Source organism: Bubalus kerabau, unplaced genomic scaffold (assembly GCF_029407905.1).
Source record: "Bubalus kerabau isolate K-KA32 ecotype Philippines breed swamp buffalo unplaced genomic scaffold, PCC_UOA_SB_1v2 scaffold_25, whole genome shotgun sequence".
Classification (NCBI taxonomy): domain Eukaryota; kingdom Metazoa; phylum Chordata; class Mammalia; order Artiodactyla; family Bovidae; genus Bubalus; species Bubalus kerabau.
This window is the reverse complement of record NW_026577879.1, coordinates 9128069-9146335: the sequence shown is the minus strand read 5'-3', so window position 1 is coordinate 9146335 and position 18267 is coordinate 9128069.

The following is an 18267-nucleotide window of genomic DNA, read 5'->3' as shown; positions in this document are numbered from 1 at the left end:
GTCACGTGCTTGATCATTGCCTTCTGAGCTGCGCGATCAGCGCCTACTCAGCCGCGAATCAGCCCCTCCACAGCTGCGTGATCATAGTCTGTCAGCCTGTTTATCAGAGTCGGTGATCTGCTTGATCAACACCTGTCAGCAAGTTGAAGAGTGCCTACTCAGCCGCGCGAACTGCATCTCTAAGCCAGTTGATGTGCACCTACTGAGCCCAGCAATCAGCGCCTACTCAGCCGCCCGGTCCGTGCCTGTCAGCCGCTTGAGAAGTACCTGTCAGCCGCTTGATCAGCACCTATCAGCAGCTTGATCAGCGCCTATCAGCTACTTAATTCACACTTCTCAGCCAGTTGATCAGCACCTGTTAGCTGCTTGATCAGCACCTATCAGCCAGTTGGTCATCACTTGTAAGCCACTGAATCAGCACCTGTCAACTACTTTATCAGCACCTTTCAGCAGCTTGATCAGCGCGTATCAGCTGCTTAATTAACACTTCTCAGCCAGTTGATCAGCACCTGAGAGCCGCTTGATCAGCGCCTATCAGCTGCTTGATTAGCACCTGTCAGCCCGTTGATTAGCACCTGTCAGCCGCTTAATCAGCACCTGTCAGCAGCTTGATCAGCATCTGTCAGCATCTTTATCAGCACCTATCAGCTGCTTGATTAGCACCTGTCAGCATGTTGATCAACACCTGTCAGCCGCTTCATTAGCAACTGTCAGCCAGTTGATCAGCACCTGTCAGCTGCTTGATCAGCACCTGTAAGCCGCTTAAACAGTGCTGCCAGCCGCTTGATCAGTGCCTTCTCAGCTGCGCCATCAATGCCTACTTAGCCGAGAAACAGCCCCTACACTGCCGGGTGATCATAGTCTGTCGGCCGCTTGATCAGAGACTGTCAGACGCTTGATCAGCGCCTAATCACCCCCTCGATCAGCGCCTATTCAGCAGCGTGATCAGCACCTGTCAGCCGCTTGACAAGCTCCTATACACCACTTGATCAACACCTAATTAGCTTCGCTATCAGTATTTACTGAGCCATGCGATCATCGCCTCAGCCGCATGATCTGTGCCTACTCAGCCCCGCGATCAATGTCTACTCAGCCATGCGATATGTGCCTGAAAGCCGATTGAGAAGTACTGTCAGTCGCTTGATCAGCGATTATCAGCCGCTAGATCAGCATCTATTAACGACTTTATCAGCACCTTTCAGCCGCTTGATCAGCGCCTGTCAGCTGCTTGATCAGCACCTGTAAGCCGCTTAAACAGTGCTGCCAGCCCCTTGATCAGTGCCTTCTCAGCTGCGCCATCAATGCCTACTTAGCCGAGAAACAGCCCCTACACTGCCGGGTGATCATAGTCTGTCGGCCGCTTGATCAGAGACTGTCAGACGCTTGATCAGCGCCTAATCGCCCCCTCGATCAGCGCCTATTCAGCAGCGTGATCAGCACCTGTCAGCCGCTTGACAAGCTCCTATACACCACTTGATCAACACCTAATTAGCTTCGCTATCAGTATTTACTGAGCCATGCGATGCTCGCCTCAGCCGCATGATCTGTGCCTACTCAACCCCGCGATCACTGTCTACTCAGCCGTGCGATATGTGCCTGACAGCCGATTGAGAATTACTGTCAGCCGCTTGATCAGCGATTATCAGCCGCCAGATCAGCATCTGTCAAAGATTTAACAGCACCTGTCAGCCCCTTGATCAGCGATTATTAGCCGCTAGATCAACATCTGTCAACGACTTTATCAGCACCTGTCAGCCACTTCATCAGCGCCTGTCAGCCGCTTTATCATCGCCTAATCAGCTGCGCGATCAGCGCCTACTCAACGGCTTGATCAGTACCTGTCAGCCACTTTATCAGCACCTGTCAGCCACTCTATCAGCACCTGTCAACTGCTTGATCAGCGACCACTTTGCTGCGTGATCAGTTCCTACTCAGCCACGTGATCCGTGACCCTCAGCCGGTTGATCAGCGCCTGCCAGCCGCTTGATCATTTCTTGCTCTGCTGGCCATTCAGCGCCTGGTCAACCACTTCATCAGTGCCTGTCAGCCACTTGACCAGTGCCCAATCAGCTGATTGAAAAGCGCCTACACAGCCGCGCGATAAGTGCCTCTCAGCCGCTTGACCAGAACCTGTCAGAAGTTTGATCAGGGCCTATCAGCCACTTGATCAGCACCTGCCAGCTGCTTGATGAGTGCCTATCAGCCGCTTGATTAGCACCTGTCAGCCAGTTGATCAGCACCTGTCAGCCCCTTGATCAGCGCCTATCAGCCGCTTGATCAGCACCTGTCAGCCGCTTGATGAGTGCGTATCAGCCGCTTGATTAGCACCTGTCAGCCAGTTGACCAGCACCTGTCAGCCGCTTGATAAGCGCCTATCAGTGGCTTGATTAGCCCCTGTCAGCCAGTTGATCAGCAATTGTTAGATGCTTGTTAAACACCTGTCAGCAGCTTGATCAGCACCTGTCAGCAGCTTGATCAGCACCTGTCAGCAGCTTGATCAGCACCTGTCAGCTGCTTGATCAGCACCTGAAAGCCGCTTAAACAGCACCTGACAGCCTCTTGATCATTGCCTTCTCAGCTGCGGGATCAATGCCTACTCATCTGCGAATCAGCCCCTAAACAGCCGCGTGATCATAGTCTGTAAGCCGCTTGATCAGAGACTGTCAGACACTTGATCAGCGCCTAATCACCCCCTCGATCAGCGCGTATTCAGCGGCGTGATCAGCACCTGTCAGCCGCTTGACAAGCTCCTATACACCACTTGATCAACACCTAATTAGCTTCGCTATCAGTATTTACTGAACCATGTGATCATCGCCTCAGCTGCATGATCTGTGCCCACTCAGCCCCGCGATCAATGTCTACTCAGCCGTGCGATATGTGCCTGACATCCGATTGAGAAGTACTGTCACTAGCTTGATCAGTGATAATCAGCCGCTAGATCAGTGATCATCAACCGCTAGATCAGCATCTGTCAACTACTTTATCAGCAACTTTCAGCTGCTTGACCAGCGCCTGTCAGCTGCTTGATCAGCGATTATCAGCCGCTAGATCAAGATCTGTCAACGACTTGATCAGCACCTGTCAGCCACTTGATCAGCGCCTGTCAGCCACTTTATCATTGCCTAATCTGCTGCGCGATCAGCGCCTACTCAGCCGCTTGATCAGAATCTGTCAGCCAGTTGATCAGCACCTGTCAGCCGCTTGATCAGCACCTGTCAGCAGCTTTATCAGCACCTATCAGCTGCTTGATTAGCACCTGTCAGCATGTTGATCAACACCTGTCAGCCGCTTCATTAGCACCTCTCAGCCAGTTGATCAGCACCTGTCAGCTGCTTGATCAGCACATATAACCGGCTTCATCAGTGCCCGTCAGCTGCTTGATCATTGCCTTCTCAGCTGGGCTATCAGCGCCTACTCAGCCGCGAATCAGCCCCTACACAGACGCGTGATCATAGTCTGCCAGCCGCTTGAGCAGAGACTGTCAGGCGCTTGATCAGCGCCTAATCACCCCCTCCATCGGCGCCTATGGAGCAGGGCGATCAGCACCTGTCAGGCGCTTGACAAGAACTTATACACCACTTGATCAATACCTTATTAGCTTCACTCTCAGTATTTCCTGAGCCATGCGATCATGGCCTCAGCTGCATGATCTGTGCCTACTCAGCCCCGCGATCAGTGCCTACTCAGCCGTGCGATATGTGCCTGACATCCGATTGAGAAGTACTGTCACTCGCTTGATCAGTGATAATCAGCCGCTAGATCAGCGATCATCAACCGCTAGATCAGCATCTGTCAACTACTTTATCAGCACCTTTCAGACGCTTGATCAGCGCCTATCAGCTGCTTAATTAACACTTCTCAGCCAGTTGATCAGCACCTGAGAGCCGCTTGATCAGCGCCTATCAGCTGCTTGATTAGCACCTGTCAGCCAGTTGATTAGCACCTGTCAGCCGCTTAATCAGCACCTGTCAGCAGCTTGATCAGCATCTGTCAGCAGCTTTATCAGCACTTATCAGCTGCTTGATTAGCACCTGTCAGCATGTTGATCAACACCTGTCAGCCGCTTCATTAGCAACTGTCAGCCAGTTGATCAGCACCTGTCAGCTGCTTGATCAGCACCTGTAAGCCGCTTAAACAGTGCTGCCAGCCGCTTGATCAGTGCCTTCTCAGCTGCGCCATCAATGCCTACTTAGCCGAGAAACAGCCCCTACACTGCCGGGTGATCATAGTCTGTCTGCCGCTTGATCAGAGACTGTCAGACGCTTGATCAGCGCCTAATCACCCCCTCGATCAGCGCCTATTCAGCAGCGTGATCAGCACCTGTCAGCCGCTTGACAAGCTCCTATACACCACTTGATCAACACCTAATTAGCTTCGCTATCAGTATTTACTGAGCCATGCGATGCTCGCCTCAGCCGCATGATCTGTGCCTACTCAACCCCGCGATCACTGCCTACTCAGCCGTGCGATATGTGCCTGACAGCCGATTGAGAATTACTGTCAGCCGCTTGATCAGCGATTATCAGCCGCCAGATCAGCATCTGTCAGAGATTTAACAGCACCTGTCAGCCCCTTGATCAGCGATTATTAGCCGCTAGATCAACATCTGTCAACGACTTTATCAGCACCTGTCAGCCACTTCATCAGCGCCTGTCAGCCACTTTATCATCGCCTAATCAGCTGCGCGATCAGCGCCTACTCAACGGCTTGATCAGTACCTGTCAGCCACTTTATCAGCACCTGTCAGCCACTCTATCAGCACCTGTCAACTGCTTGATCAGCGACCACTTTGCTGCGTGATCAGTTCCTACTCAGCCACGTGATCCGTGACCCTCAGCCGGTTGATCAGCGCCTGTCAGCCGCTTGATCATTTCCTGCTCTGCTGGTCATTCAGCGCCTGGTCAACCACTTCATCAGTGCCTGTCAGCCACTTGAGCAGTGGCCACTCATCTGATTGAAAAGCGCCTACGCAGCTGCGCGTTAAGTGTCTCTCAGCCGCTTGACAAGCACCTGTCAGAAGCTTGATCAGGGCCTATCAGCCACTTGAATAGTACCTATCAGCCAGTTGATCAGCACCTGTCAGCGCCTTGATCAGCGCCTATCAGCCTCTTGATTAGCATCTGTCAGCTGCTTGATGAGCGCCTATCAGCCGCTTGATTAGCACCTGTCAGCAACTTGACCAGCACCTGTCAGCCGCTACATCAGCACCTGTCAATCAGTTTATCATCACCTGTCAGCCGATTGATCAGCGCCTGTTAGCCGCTTTATCATCGCCTAAACAGCAGCCTGATCAGCGCCTACTCAGCCGCTTGATCAGTACCAGTCAGCCAGTTTATCAACACCTGTCAGCAGCTTGATCAGCGCCTATCAACTGCTTGATTACCACCTGTCAGCCAGTTGATCTGCACCTCTCAGCCAGTTGATCAGCACCTGTAAGCCACTGGATCAGCGCCTGTTAGCCGCTTGATCATCGCCTTATCAGGTGCACGATCAGCGCCAACTCAGCTGCTTGATCAGAACCTGTCAGCCAGTTGATCGGCACCTATCAGCCGCTTGATCAGCACCTGTCAGTAGCTTTACCAGCACTTATCAGCTGCTTGATTAGCACCTGTCAGCATGTTGATCAACACCTGTCAGCCGCTTCATTAGCCACTGTCAGCCAGTTGATCAGCACCTGTCAGCTGCTTGATCAGCACCTGTAAGCCGCTTAAACAGTGCCTGCCAGCCGCTTCATCAGTGCCTGTCACGTGCTTGATCATTGCCTTCTCAGCTGCGCGATCAGCGCCTACTCAGCCGCGAATCAGCCCCTCCACAGCCGCGTGATCATAGTCTGTCAGCCTCTTTATCAGAGTCGGTGATCTGCTTGATCAGCACCTGTCAGAAAGTTGAAGAGTGCCTACTCAGCCGCGCGAACTGCATCTCTCAGTCAGTTGATGTGCACGTACTGAGCCCAGCAATCAGCGCCTACTCAGCCTCCCGGTCCATGCCTGTCAGCCGCTTGAGAAGAACCTGTCAGCCGCTTGATCAGCACCTATCAGCATCTTTATCAGCACCTATCAGCTGCTTGATAAGCACCTGTCAGCATGTTGATCAACACCTGTCAGCCGCTTCATTAGCAACTCTCAGCCAGTTGATCAGCCAGTGTCAGCTGCTGGATTAGCACCTGTCAGCCACTTGATCAGCACCTGTCAGCCGCTTGATAAACGCGTGTCAGCCTCTAGAGAAGTACCTGTCAGCCACTTGATCAGCACCTGTCAGACAATATATCAGCAACTCTCAACAGCTTGATCAGTGCCCGCTTAGCTGCGTAATCAGAGCCTACTCAGCCACAGGATCAGTGACCCTCAGGCGGCTGATCAGCGCCTGTCAGCGGCTTGATCATTTCCTGCTCTGATGGTCATTCAGCGCCTGGACAACCACTAGATCAGTGCCTGTCAGCCCCTTGACCAGTGCCCACTCAGCTGATTGATAAACGCATACGCATCCACGCGATAAGCGCCTGTCAGCCACTTCAGAAGCATCTGTCAGCAACTTGATCAGGACCTGTCAGCCGCTTGATCAGCAACTTTCAGCAGCTTGATCAGCACCTATCAGCTGCTTAATTAACACTTCTCAACCAGTTGATCAGCACCTGTTAGCCGATTGATCAGTGCCTATCAGCTGCTTGATTAACACCTGTCAGCCAGTTGATTAGCACCTGTCAGCCGCTTAATCAGCACCTGTCAGCAGGTTGATCAGGGCCTATCAGCCACTTGATCAGTACCTATGAGCCAGTTAATCAGCACCTGTCAGCCACTTCATTTGCACCTGTCAGCCACTTTATCAGCAACTGTCAGGCGCTAGGGCAGCACCTATAAGCAGCTTGATCATTAACTGTCAGCCACATTATCAGCACGTGTTAGCCGCTGTTTCAGAACCTGTCCACCGCTTGATCAGCACCTGTCAGCAGCTTTAGTAGCACCTATCAGCTGCTTGATTAGCCCCTGTCAGCCACTTCATCAGCGATTGTCAGCCGCTTGTTATGCACCTGTCAGCAGCTTGATCAGCGCTTGACCACTTTCCACTCAGCCGATTGAAAAGCAAAGACTCAACCGCGTGAATAGCATCTTTAAGCCAGTTGATCTGTGCATACTGAGCCCCGCTGTCAGTGCCTACACAGTCGCCCGATCAGTGCTTCTCAGCCGCTTGACAAGTACCTGTCAGCCACTTGATCAGCACCTGTCAGCAGCTTGATGTGCGCCTATCAGCCGCTTAATTAGCACCTGTCAGCCAGTTGACCAGCACCTGTCAGCCGCTTGATCAGCGCCTATCAGTGGCTTGATTAGCCCCTGTCAGCCAGTTGATCAGCAATTGTCAGCCGCTTGTTAAGCACCTGTCAGCAGCTTGATCAGCGCTTGACCACTTTCCACTCAGCCGATTGAAAAGCACTGACTCAGCCGCGTGAATAGCATCTTTCAGCCAGTTGATCTGTGCCTACTGAGCCCCGCAGTCAGTGCCTACACAGCCGCCTGATCAGTGCTTGTCAGCCGCTTGACAAGTACCTGTCAGCCTCTTGATCAGCACCTAATCAGCCACACGATGATCATTTACTCAGCCGCGCGATCATCGCCTCAGCCTCTTGATCTGTGCCTACTCAGCCCAATGACCAGCGCCTACTCAGCCATGCGATCTGTCACTGACAGCCACTTGATCAACGACTATCAGCCGCTTGATCATCGCCTTATCAGCTTCACGATCAGCGCCTACTCAGCCGCTTGATCAGAACCTGTCAGGCAGTTGATCAGCACCAGTCAGCCGCTTGATCATTTCCTGCTCTGCTGGTCATTCAGCTCCTGGTCATCCACTTGATCAGTGCCTGTCAGCCGCTTGAGAACTACCTGGCAGCCACTTGACCAGCACCTAATCAGCCACCCGATCATCATTTACTCAGCCGCACGATCATCGCCTCAGCCACTTGATCTGTGTCTACTCAGACTTGCGATCAGCGCCTACTCAGCCGTGCGATGTGCGCCTGACAGACACTTGAGAAGTACTGTCAGCCACTTTATCAGCGACTATCAGTCGCTTGATCAGCACCTGTCCACGACTTTATCAGCACCTGTCAGCCGCTTGATTAGTGCCTCTCAGCTGCTTGACCACTGCCCACACAGCCGATTGAAAAGCGCCAATGCAGACGCGTGATAAGCACCAGTCAGCCGCCTGAAAATCACCTGTCAGCAGCGTGATCAGGGCCTATTAGCCACTTGATTAGCACCTGTCAGCCAATTGATCAGCACCTGTCAGCCAGTTGATCAGCACCTGTCAGCAGATTGATCAGGGCCTATCAGCCACTTGATTAGCACCTGTCAGCCAGTTGATCAGCACCTGAGAGTGGCTTCATTAGCACCTGTCAGCCAGTTGATGAGCACCTGTCATCCGCTTGATCAGCACCTGTCAGCAGGTTGATCAGTGCGTATCAGCTGCTCGATTAACACCTGTCTGTCTATTGATCATCACCTGTCAACCGCTAGATCAGCACCCACTTTGCTGCATGAACAGAGCCTACTCAGCCACGCGGTCAGTGACGCTCAGCCGGTTGATCTTCTCCTGTCAGGCGCTTGATCATTTCCTGCTCTGCTTGTCATTCAGCGCCTGGTCAACTCTTGATCAGTGTCAGTCAGCCGCTTGACCACTGCCCACTCAGCAGATTGAAAAGCGCCTAGGCAGCCGAGGGATAAGCGCCTGTCAGCCGCTTTACAGGCACCTGTAAACCGCTTGATCAACACTTACTGAGCTGTGCTATCAGTGCTTAATCAGCCGCGAGATCATTGTCTGTCATCTGCTTGATCAGCACCTGTCAGCCGGTTGAACAGTGCCTATTCAGCCACGCAAATAGCATCTCTCAGCCAGTTGATCTGCTCCTACTGATCCCCACGATCAGCGCCTACTCAGCCGCCCGATCAGTGACTGTTAGCCTCTTGAGAAGTACCTGTAAGCCACTTGATCAGCACCTGTCAGCCAATATATCAGCAACTCTCAACAGCTTGATCAGTGCCCGCTTAGCTGCGTAATCAGAGCCTACTCAGCCACGTGATCAGTGACTCTCAGCCGGTTGATCAGCGCCTGTCAGCGGCTTGATCATTTCCTGCTCTGATGGTCATTCAGCGCCTGGACAACCACTAGATCAGTGCCTGTCAGCCCCTTGACCAGTGCCCACTCAGCTGATTGATAAACGCATACGCATCCACGCGATAAGCGCCTGTCAGCCACTTGAGAATCGTCTGTCAGCAACTTGATCAGGGCCTATCAGCTACTTGATCAGTACCTGTCAGCCAGTTGATCAGCACCTGTCAGCCACTTCATTTGCACCTGTCAGCCACTTTATCAGCAACTGTCAGGCGCTAGGGCAGCCCTTTAAGCAGCTTGATCATTAACTGTCAGCCACATTATCAGCACCTGTTAGCCGCTGTATCAGAACCTGTCAACCGCTTGATCAGCACCTGTCAGCAGCTTTATCAGCACCTATCAGCTGCTTGATTAGCACCTGTCAGCATGTTGATCAACACCTGGCAGCCGCTTCATTAGCAACTGTCAGCCAGTTGATCAGCACCTGTCAGCCGCTTGATTAGCACCTGTCAGCCAGTTGATCAGCACCTGTCAGCTGCTTTATCAGCACCTGTAAGCCGATTAAACAGCACCTGCCAGCCGCTTCATCATTGCCTGTCAGCTGCTAGATCATTGCCTGCTCAGCTGCGCGATCAGCGCCTACTCAGCCGCGAATCAGGCCCTCCACAGCCACCTGATCATAGTCTGTCAGCCTGTTTATCAGAGTCAGTCATCCGCTTGTTCAGCAACTGTCTGCAGGTTGAAGAGTGCCTACTCAGCCGCGCGAATTGCATCTCTCACCCAGTTGATCTGCGCCTACTGAGCCCCGCAATGAACGCCTACTCAGCCGCCCTTTCCGTGCCTGTCAGCCGCTTGAGAAGTACCTGTCAGCCAGTTGATAAGCACCTCTAAGCCAGTTGATCAGCACCTGTAAGCCACTGGATCAGCACCTGTTAGCCGCTTGATCAGCAACTTTCAGCAGCTTGATCAGCACCTATCAGCTGCTTAATTAACACTTCTCAGCCAGTTGATCAGCACCTGTTAGCCGCTTGATCAGCGCCTATCAGCCGCTTGATTAGCACCTGTCAGCCAGTTGATTAGCACCTGTCAGCAGCTTAATCAGCACCTGTCAGCAGCTTGATAAGGGCCTATCAGCCACCTGTCAGCCACTTCATTTGCACCTGTCAGCCACTTTATCAGCAACTGTCAGTCGCTAGGGCAGCCCCTATAAGCAGCTTGATCATTAACTCTCAGTCACATTATCAGCACCTGTTAGCCGCTGTATCCGAACCTGTCAACCGCTTGATCAGCACCTGTCAGCAGATTGATCAGGGACTATCAGCCACTTGATTAGCACCTGTCAGCCAGTTGATCAGCACCACTCAGCCAGTTGATCAGCAACTGTCAGCACCTTGATCATCGCCTATCAGCCGCTTGATTAGCACCTGTCAGCCAGATGATCAGCACCTGTCAGCAGCTTGAGCAGCGAGTATCAGCTGCTTGATCAGCACCTGTCAGCCAGTTGATCAGCACCTGTCAGCAGATTGATCAGGGCCTATCAGCCACTTGATTAGCACCTGTCAGCCAGTTGATCAGCACCTGAGAGTGGCTTCATTAGCACCTGTCAGCCAGTTGATGAGCACCTGTCATCCGCTTGATCAGCACCTGTCAGCAGGTTGATCAGTACAGATCAGCTGCTCGATTAACACTTGTCTGTCTATTGATCATCACCTGTCAACCGCTAGATCAGCACCCACTTTGCTGCATGAACAGAGCCTACTCAGCCACGCGGTCAGTGACGCTCAGCCGGTTGATATTCTCCTGTCAGGCGCTTGATCATTTCCTGCTCTGCTGGTCATTCAGCGCCTGGTCAACCACTTGATCAGTGTCAGTCAGCCGCTTGACCACTGCCCACTCAGCAGATTGAAAAGCGCCTACGCGGCCGAGCGATAAGGACATGTCAGCCGCTTTACAAGCACCTGTAAACCGCTTGATCAACACTTACTGAGCTGCGCTATCAGTGCTTAATCAGCCGCGAGATCAGTGTCTGTCAGCTGCTTGATCAGCACCTGTCAGCCGGTTGAACAGTGCCTATTCAGCCGCGCAAATTGCATCTCTCAGCCAGTTGATCTGCTCCTACTGAGCCCCACGATCAGCGCCTACTCAGCCGCCCGATCAGTGACTGTCAGCCTCTTGAGAAGTACCTGTCAGCCACTTGATCAGCACCTGTCAGCCGCTTGATAAACGCGTGTCAGCAGCTTGATCAGTACCTGTCAGCCACTTGATCAGCACCTGTCAGCCAATATATCAGCAACTCTCAACAGCTTGATCAGTGCCCGCTTAGCTGCGTAATCAGAGCCTACTCAGCCACAGGATCAGTGACCCTCAGGCGGCTGATCAGCGCCTGTCAGCGGCTTGATCATTTCCTGCTCTGATGGTCATTCAGCGCCTGGACAACCACTAGATCAGTGCCTGTCAGCCCCTTGACCAGTGCCCACTCAGCTGATTGATAAACGCATACGCATCCACGCGATAAGCGCCTGTCAGCCACTTGAGAAGCATCTGTCAGCGACTTGATCAGGGCCTATCAGCCACTTGATCAGTACCTGTCAGCCAGTTGATCAGCACCTGTCAGCCACTTCATTTGCACCTGTCAGCCACTTTATCAGCAACTGTCAGGCGCTAGGGCAGCTCCTATAAGCAGCTTGATCATTAACTGTCAGCCACATTATCAGCACCTGTTAGCCGCTGTATCAGAACCTGTCAACCGCTTGATCAGCACCTGTCAGCAGCTTTATCAGCACCTATCAGCTGCTTGATTAGCACCTGTCAGCATGTGGATCAACACCTGTCAGCCGCTTTATTAGCAACTGTCAGCCAGTTGATCAGCATCTGTCAGCCGCTTGATTAGCACCTGTCAGTCAGTTGATCAGCACCAGTCAACCGCTTGTTCAGCACCTGTCAGTGGCTTTATCAGCACCTATCAGCTGCTTGATTAGCACCTGTCAGCTGTTGATCAACACCTGTCAGCCACTTCATTAGCAACTCTCAGCCAGTTGATCGGCAACTGTCAGCCGCTTGGTCAGCACCTGTCAGCCATTTGATCAGCACCTGTAAGCCGATTAAACAGCACCTGCCAGCCGCTTCATCAGTGCCTGTCAGGTGCTGGATCATTGCCTTCTCAGCTGCACGATCAGCGCCTACTCAGCCGCGAATCAGCCCCTCCACAGCCACGTGATCATAGTCTGTCAGCCTCTTTATCAGAGTCAGTCATCTGCTTGATCAGCAACTGTCTGCAGGTTGAAGAGTGCCTACTCAGCCACGGGAATTGCATCTCTCACCCAGTTGATCTGCGCCTACTGAGCCCCGCAATGAACGCCTACTCTGCCGCCCGGTCCGTGCCTGTCAGCCGCTTGAGAAGTACCTGTCAGCCAGTTGATCAGCACCTCTAAGCCAGTTGATCAGCACCTGTAAGCCACTGGATCAGCACCTGTCAGCCGCTTGATCAGCAGCTTTCAGCAGCTTGATCAGCACCTATCAGCTGCTTAATTAACACTTCTCAGCCAGTTGATCAGCACCTGTTAGCCGCTTGATCAGCGCCTAAAAACCGCTTGATTAGCACCTGTCAGCCAGTTGATTAGCACCTGTCAGCCGCTTAATCAGCACCTGTCAGCAGCTTGAGCAGGGCCTATCAGCCACTTGATCAGTACCTGTCAGCCAGTTGATCAGCACCTGTCAGCCACTTCATTTGCACCTGTCAGCCACTTTATCAGCAATTGTCAGGCGCTAGGGCAGCCCCTATAAGCAGCTTGATCATGAACTCTCAGCCACATTATCAGCACCTGTTAGCCGCTGTATCAGAACCTGTCAACCGCTTGATCAGCACCTGTCAGCAGCTTTATCAGCACCTATCAGCTGCTTGATTAGCCCCTGTCAGCCACTTGATCAGCGATTGTCAGCCGCTTGTTATGCACCTGTCAGCAGCTTGATCAGCGCTTGACCACTTTCCACTCAGCCGATTGAAAAGCAAAGACTCAACCGCGTGAATAGCATCATTCAGCCAGTTGATCTGTGCCTACTGAGCCCCGCAGTCAGTGCCTACACAGCCGCCCGATCAGTGTTGTCAGCCGCTTGACAAGTACCTGTCAGCCACTTGATCAGCACCTGTCAGCAGCTTGATGTGCGCCTATCAGCCGCTTGATCAGCACCTGTCAGCCGCTTGATCAGCGCCTATCAGTGGCTTTATTAGCCCCTGTCAGCCAGTTGATCAGCAATTGTCAGCCGCTTGTTAAGCACCTGTCAGCAGCTTGATCAGCGCTTGACCACTTTCCACTCAGCCAATTGAAAAGCACCGACTCAGCCGCGCGAATAGCATCTTTCAGCCAGTTGATCTGTGCCTACTGAGCCCCGCAGTCAGTGCCTACACAGCGGCCTGATTAGTGGTTGTCAGCCGCTTGACAAGTACCTGTCAGCCTCTTGATCAGCACCTAATCAGCCACACGATGATCATTTACTCAGCCGCGCGATCATCGCCTCAGCCTCTTGATCTGTGCCTACTCAGCTCCATGACCAGCGCCTACTCAGCCATGCGATCTGTGCCTGACAGCCACTTGATCAACGACTATCAGCCGCTTGATCATCGCCTTATCAGCTTCACGATCAGCGCCTACTCAGCCGCTTGATCAGAACCTGTCAGGCAGTTGATCAGCACCAGTCAGCCGCTTGATCATTTCCTGCTCTGCTGGTCATTCAGCTCCTGGTCATCCACTTGATCAGTGCCTGTCATCCGCTTGAGAAGTACCTGGCAGCCACTTGACCAGCACTTAATCAGCCACGCAATCATCATTTACTCAGCCGCACGATCATCGCCTCAGCCGCTTGATCTGTGTCTACTCAGCCCCGCGATCAGCTCCTACTCAGCCGTTCGAGGTGCGCCTGACAGACACTTGAGAAGTACTGTCAGCCACTTTATCAGCGACTATCAGTCGCTTGATCAGCACATGTCAACAACTTTACGAGCACCTGTCAGCCGCTTGATTAGCGCCTGTCAGCGAGTTGATCAGCACCTGAAAGCCGCTTAAACAGCACTTGCCAGCCGCTTGATCAGTGCCTTCTCAGCTGCGCGATCAATGCCTACTCAGCCACGAATCAGCCCCTACACAGCAGCGTGATCATAGTCTGTCAGCCGCTTGATCAGAGACTGTCAGACCCTTGATCAGTGTTTAATCACCCCCTTGATAAGCGCCTATTTAGCGGCGCGATCAGCACTGCTCAGCCTCTTGACAAGCACCTATATACCACTTGATCAACACCTAATTAGCTTCGCTATCAGTATTTACTGAGCCATGCAAATATCGCTTCAGCCGCATGATCTGTGCCTACTCAGCCATGCGATATGTGCCTGACAGCCAATTGCAAAGTACAGTCAGCTGCTTGATCAGCAATTATCAACCGTTGGATCAGCATCTGTCAACGACTTTATCAGCACCTTTCAGCCGCTTGATCAGCGCCTGTCAGCCGCTTGATCAGCGATTATCAGCCGCTAGAACATGTGTTAACGACTTTATCAGCACCTGTCAGCCGCTTGATCAGAGCCTGTCAGCCGCTTGATCAACGCCTAATCAGCTGCGCGATCAGAGGCTACTCAACCGCTTGATCAGTACTTTTCAGCCACTTTATCAGCACCTGTCAGCCACTATATCAGCACCTGTCAGCCACTATATCAGCACCTGTCAACTGCTTGATCAGCGACCACTTTGCTGCTTGATCAGATCCTACTCAGCCATGTGATCAGTGACCCTAAGCCGGTTGATCAGCGCCTGTCAGCCGCTTGATCATTTCCTGCTCTGCTGGTCATTCAGCGCCTGGTAAAGCACTACCTCAGTGCCTGTCAGCCACTTGACCAGTGCCCACTCAGTTGATTGAAAAGCGCCTACGCGGCCCGATAAGTGCCTCTCAGCCGCTTGACAAGCACCTGTCAGAAGCTTGATCAGGGCCTATCAGCCACTTGAATAGTACCTATCAGCCACTTTATCAGCACCTGTCAGCCGCTTGAAGAGCGCCTATCAGCGCTTGATTAGCACCTGTCAGCCAGTTGACCAGCACCTGTCAGCCACGCAATGATCATTTACTCAGCCGCGCGATCATCGCCTCAGCCTCTTGATCTGTGCCTACTCAGCCCCACGACCAGCGCCTACTCAGCCATGCGATCTGCGCCTGGCAGCCACTTGATCAACGACTATCAGCCGTTCAATCAGCACCTGTCAACCACTTTATCATCACCTGTCAGCCGCTTGATTAGCGTCTGTTAGCCGCTTTATCATCACCTAATCAACTGCATTATTAGCGCCTACTCAGCCGCTTGATCAGTAACAGTCAGCCAGTTGATCAGCACCTGTCAGCAGCTTGATCAGCGCCTATCAGCTGCTTGATTAGCCCCTGTCAGCCAGTTGATCAGCACCTGACAGCCAGTTGATAAGCACCTGAAAGCCACTGGATCATCGCCTGTTAGCCGCTTGATCATCACCATATCAGTTGCACGATCAGCGCCCACTCAGCCGCTTGATCAGAACCTGTCAGCCAGTTGATCAGCACCTGTCAGCTCCTTGATTAGCACCTGTCAGCAGCTTTATCAGCACCTATCAGCTGCTTGATTAGCACCTGTCAGCATGTTGATCAACACATGTCATCCGTTTCATTAGCAACTGTCAGCCAGTTGATCAGTGGCTGTCAGCCACTTCATTAGCAACTGTCAGCCAGTTGATAAGCACCTCTCAGCCAGATGACCAGCACCTCTCAGCCAGTTGATCAGCACCTGTAAGCCACTGGGTCAGCGCCTGTTAGCCGCTTGATCATCGCCTGATCAGCTGCACGATCAGAGCCTACTCAGCCTCTTGATCAGAACCTGTCAGCCAGTTGATCAGCACCTGTCAGCTGCTTGACCAGCACCTGTAAACTTCTTAAACAGCTCCTGCCAACTGCTTCATCAGTGCCTGTCAGCTGCTTGATCATTGCCTTCTCAGCTGCGCGATCAGAGCCTACTCAGCCGCGAATCAGACCCTACAGAGCCGCGTGATCAAAGTCTGTCAGCCTCTTTATCAGAGTCGGTCCTCCACTTGATCAGCACCTGTCAGTAGGTTGAAGAGTGCCTACTCAGCCGCGCGAATTGCATCTCTCAGCCAGTTGGTCTGCCCCTACTGAGCCACTCAATCAGCGCCTACAAAGCCGCCCGATCAGTGCCTGTCAGCCGCTTGAGAAGTACCTGTCAGCCAGTTGATCAGCACCTCTGAGCCGCTTGATCAGCACTTTTCAGCAGCTTGATCAGCGACTATCAGCTGCTAAATTAACACTTCTCAGCAAGTTGATAAGCACCTGTTAGCCGCTGGATCAGGCCTGTCAGCCAATTTATCATCTCCTAATCAGCTGCGTGATCAGTGTCTACTCAACCGCTTCATCAGTACCTGTCAGCCACTTTATCAGCACCTGTCAGCCACTATATCAGCACCTGTCAACTGCTTGATCAGCGACCACTTTGCTGCATTAGCAGATCCTACTCAGCCACGTGATCAGTGAACCTCAGCCGGTTGATCAGCACCTGTCAGCTGCTTGATCATTTCCTGCTCTGCTGGTCATTCAGTGCCTGGTCAACCACTTCATCAGTGCCTATCAGCCACTTGACCAGTGCCCACTCAGCTGATTGAAAAGCGCCTACACAGCCGCGCGATAAGTGCCTCTCAGCCGCTTGACAAGCACCTGTCAGAAGCTTGATCAGGGCCTATCAGCCGCTTGATCAGCACCTGTCATCCGCTTGATGAGCGCCTATCAGCCGCTTGATTAGCACCTGTCAGCCACTTGACCAGCAGCTCTCAGCCGCTTGATCAGCGCCTATCAGTGGCTAGATTAGCCCCTGTCAGCCAGTTGATCAGCAATTGTCAGCCGCTTGTTAAGCACCTGTCAGCAGCTTTATCAGCGCTTGACCACTTTCCACTCAGCCGATTGAAAAGCACCGACTCAGCCGCGTGAATAGCATCTTTTGGCCAGTTGATCTGTGCCTACGGAGCCCCGCAGTCAGTACCTACACAGCCACCCGATCAGTGCTTGTCAGCCACTTGAGCAGTACCTGTCAGCCAGTGGATCAGCACCTCTCAGCCAGTTGATCACCACCTGTAAGCCACTGGATCAGCACCTGTCAGTCCCTTGATCAGCACCTTTCAGCAGCTTGATCAGTGCCTATCATCTGCTTAATTAACACTTCTCAGCCAGTTGTTCAGCACCTGTTAGCCGCTTGATCATCGCCTATCAGCTGCTTGATTAGCACCTGTCAGCCAGTTGATTAGCCCTGACAACAGCTTGATCAGCACCTGTCAGCAGCTTTATCAGCACCTATCATCTGCTTGATTAGCACCTGTCAGCATGTTGATCAACACCTGTCAGCTGCTTCATTAGCATCTCTCAGCCAGTTGATTAGCCACTGTAAGCCGCTGGATTAGCACCTGCCAGCCAGTTGATCAGCACCTGTCAGCCGCTTGATGAGCGCCTATCAGCCGCTTGATCAGCAACTGTCAGCCGCTTGATGAGCACCTATCAGCCGCTTGATCAGCGCCTGTTAGACACTTTATCATCGTCTAACCAGCTGCATGTTCAGCGCCTACTCAGCCGCTTGATCAGTACCATTCAGCCAGTTGATCAGCACCTGTCAGCAGCTTGATAAATGCATGTCAGCCTCTTGACCAGCACCTAATCAGCCACGTGATCATCATTTACTCAGCCGCACGATCATCGCCTCAGCCGCTTGATCTGTGTCTACTCAGCCCCGCGATCAGCGCCTACTCAGCCGTGCGATGTGCGCCTGACAGACACTTGAGAAGTACTGTCAGCCACTTGATCAGCACCTGTCAGCCGCTTGTTAAACGTGTGTCAGCAGCTTGATCAGTACCTGTCAGCCACTTTATCAGCACCTGTCACCCAATATATCAGCAACTCTCAACAGCTTGATCTGTGCCCGCTTAGCTGCGTAATCAGAGCCTACTCAGCCACGTGATCAGTGACTCTCAGCCGGTTGATCAGCGCCTGTCAGCCGCTTGATCATTTCCTGCTCTGCTGGTCATTCAGCGCCTGGTCAACCACTTCATCAGTGCCTGTCAGCCACTTGACCAGTGCTCACTCAGCTGATTGAAAAGT